Source organism: Eptatretus burgeri, chromosome 2 (assembly GCF_056783735.1).
Source record: "Eptatretus burgeri isolate ZD-2024b chromosome 2, Ebu_testis_v1, whole genome shotgun sequence".
Classification (NCBI taxonomy): Eukaryota; Metazoa; Chordata; class Myxini; order Myxiniformes; family Myxinidae; genus Eptatretus; species Eptatretus burgeri.
The window spans coordinates 17,133,136-17,136,776 of record NC_140962.1 but is presented as its reverse complement, the minus strand read 5'-3'; positions in this window follow the sequence as shown (position 1 = coordinate 17,136,776).

The following is a 3,641-nucleotide window of genomic DNA, read 5'->3' as shown; positions in this document are numbered from 1 at the left end:
CGACTACCCATGTCTGCCTACCGGCTTGTCTGTCTGTCTGTCTGTCCCGAGCAGAGCTCCGTGGGTTTGATCCGATCCTGATAAAACTTTGGTGGGAGGTTTATATCATGATCTAGTTGTGTTTTCCTGAAAATGGGCGTGGTGCGCCCATTATGGGTGGAGCCATGCCCAAAAACGTGTGTTTTTCGGGGTAGCCAATTTCAATTTGCATCTTCTCCTTGGGGGTTTGTCGAATCTGACAGGGGTTTCAGTATTTGGTTAGCCCAATGGCACCTGCATAGCCCCACGGAGCTCAATTTTTCATTTTCGTCCCAAGGTCAAGGTCACAAGGTCACAAACTTAGAAAATTGCGAATTTTGACATAAAAATCATACGACCGCCCAAACTTTGAGAGCTACAATGACAATATTTTTTATGCATAATCTTGAGGTCATTCCCCACCTAAGTTCTTGAAACCATTTTGCTCTATCACGAACACCTTGCCCGTGGTGCCCCTTCAAGTTTGTTTTTACGCTGATTTCATCAAAGTATGGATAATCCGAGGAGTGCGAAATGCCATATAGCCTATATGACGTTATATTGTTCCTGGAATGTTCCAGAGGAAGTTTTGCACCTAAGATCATAATCCTTGACCTTTGACCTTTATAGTTCACAAAGGTCAAATTTTCAAAGTTGTGGGAATCGAACCGGGTTTTTGACCTTCTTCGACGAACTAACTCCATTAAGCTATAGCACGTATCCTGTTTCCTTATTTCAATGTCCACACATTGTTTTGTGACCTTTAAAGGTTATGCAAAGGTCAAATTTTGAAAGTTGTTGAAATGAAACAGATTTTTGACATTTTGCAGCTAATAACCCATCACTCGTACCACATCATGTTGATCATTTTTATAACTTGGTCAAAAATTATCACATTGTCTCATCCTTGACTTCTGAAACGATCTACATCGTCAAATACCGCTCGTGAACCATCGGCGTCTTCAAACTTGTCACACTTATTGTTGGGTGTGATGTGGGCGGAGATTGCCGGGTGAATTGTGGGCGTGGTTAATGCGGAAGAGCGACGTTTTTTGTGCTGAATCGTTTTCTGTGTGACGCTGGAAGTTGATTTTCTGAGCAGGAAGTGATAATCTTCCTGTTCCGTTTGTTGTTGACGCGCAGCGTTGTAACTCTCGTTCTTCATTGTTTTTCACCAGAAGTGTTTTTAAAACGTCTTGTGGAGGTGATTTCTTCCTCTTTTTTGGTGACAGAAGTGGTTATTACATCGCGGTGACACCGCGCTGTTATATAATTGGCTATTCTGTCCTGTGTCTTCTGTCACACTTATGGCCGCGTACGTCCCTTTGTTCTGAGGGCTAAAAACAGAAATTTGTCCAACGTCACAACTCTTCCCATCATGCATGCTAATTCACCGTGTCTACATTTAAATTTTATAACTGCAAAATTGTTTCATCATTCTTAACCTGGACTTTTACTGCCCCCAGCCACGCGATATCGAAGTATTCGCTTCTTGTTTTTATTATTATTATTATTATTATTATTATTATTATTATTTAAACAACCAAATCACTCTGAACAGATCAGCATAAACAGTATTTAAAACAGATGGTGACTGCAATAGTATTTGTGAAGTTTGTGTCGTCATTAGGTAGACCGCCTTCTGACACAAAGGGATTATTGTGCCTCACAGACACATCCTGCACCAAGATGTCAGTAACCACAATTCACAAATCCAGTCTATTAGAGGGTTTAACACGTCGCCCAAATCGTGTGGTGCGAAAAGCTTCAGGTGAAGTTGTGGTTATTGTGGGATGTGCTGAAGTGGGAGAAGCTGGTGAAGTGGTGAAAGCCCAACCCGCTCCTCTGTTTGGGGAAGACCCAGGCTCCAAGCTTGGACCTACTGGCAACGATTCAAAGTCAGGGACAACAACAGGAGCAGGCTCTGCTGTTTTTAGAAGATGACATCTGTTTCTATGCAAAACACTACCTGCTGCTGACTGGACTATGTATGACCTGGGACTTACATGACTCGCAGTTACCCTGACTCGATTCCACTCGAGGGCCTGGTTTGTAGACAATGTCGACAGAGTACTTGAACAGTCTGAGAAGCGTTCTCTGGAGTCAGGGTGAAGCCTTGCTGAGATTCTTCTCAATGATCATCTCAAGTGGCTTATGGTCTGATTCAACGACCATACCTTTACCATACATGTACTGATTGAATTTTTCACATGTGAACACAATCGCCAAACGTTCCTTTTCAATTTGAGTGTAATTTTGTTCTGCTTCAGTTAGTGCCTGAAAGCGTAAGCTACTCGGTGACCTTCTTGCATGAGGCAAGCACCCAGGCCCGCTTTTGAAGCATCGGCTTGTATCACAACGGCAGACTGGATATCGAAGAACTTCAATGTGGGTGTGGTGATCAAAGCTTGTTTCACATCTTGATATGCATCGTCCTGCTTTGCACCAATGCCACTCAATGTCTTTCTTCAGTATTAGTCTTAGTGGGGCAGTATACCCAGATAGGTTGGCAATAAATTGGCCCAAATAATTCGCCATTCCAAAGAATCGTTGCAAGTCTTGCTTGTTCTCAGGCTTAGGGTATTCGGTAATTGCTTTCACTTTTTTCTGGGTCTGGCTTTAGGCCCCCAGCAGACACCACATTTCCCACATCACCTCACTCATGCAAAATTGAAACTTATTTATGTTAAACTTAACATTGCTCTTTCTAGCACGCTGCAACACTTGCTCCAGAATGCGATCGTGGTCAGTGATATCTTTTGCCGCAATTATCAGGTCATCAAAACACTTGAACTCCATCTATGTCATCAAACAATTGGTCATTTTTCTTCTGAAAGATTTCCGGGGCAGAGCAGATTCCAAAAGGACACCTATGGAATCTGTAACGGCCAAATGGCGTGTTAAATGTGCACAACAATGAACTTTCATCATCCAACTTGATCAGCCAAAAGTGATCTTTCTCATCCAAAATGGAAAAATACACATTTACCACTTAGTCTGGAAGCCATGTCCTCGGCTGTAGGTATTCTGTAGTGTTCACATTTAACTGCTTTGTTCAAGTCTTTTGGATCTAAACAGAGACGCAGGGAACCATTCTTCTTTTCAACCATCACCAGACTGTTAACCCAGTCTGCAGGTTTATCCACCTTGGATACAATTCCTCATTCTCCAGATTATTCAAGGTGTGTTTGAGTTTGTCATGCAGGCTGAGTGGTATTCTTCTTAGCGGGTGTGTTACTGGAGTAGCACCAGCTTTCAATTCAATATGGTACTCACTCGGCATTTCTCCGAGCCCCTCAAACACATCATGAAATTCCTGTAACCATTTATCCTTGTCCAGAAACGTCTCAGTTACAGTGTGAATTTTCCAAACAAGATCTGTGTGCACGCCTTTAATCCAAGAATGGGTGGAGATGACACATTTGCGACATAAAATTCCAGACTGTGTGTGATGTCATTGATTGAGCAGTCAAGTAGGACCTTGCCTTCCGGTGACACCTTGTGATTGCCATCGGAGGACAACACCACATTTTTTTGTTGTAGGTTCTTCTGCACCGGAAGTTGTCGAAAAATACTCCGAGGCAGCACATTGGCCTCTGCACCAGTATCAAGCTTGAAATGTA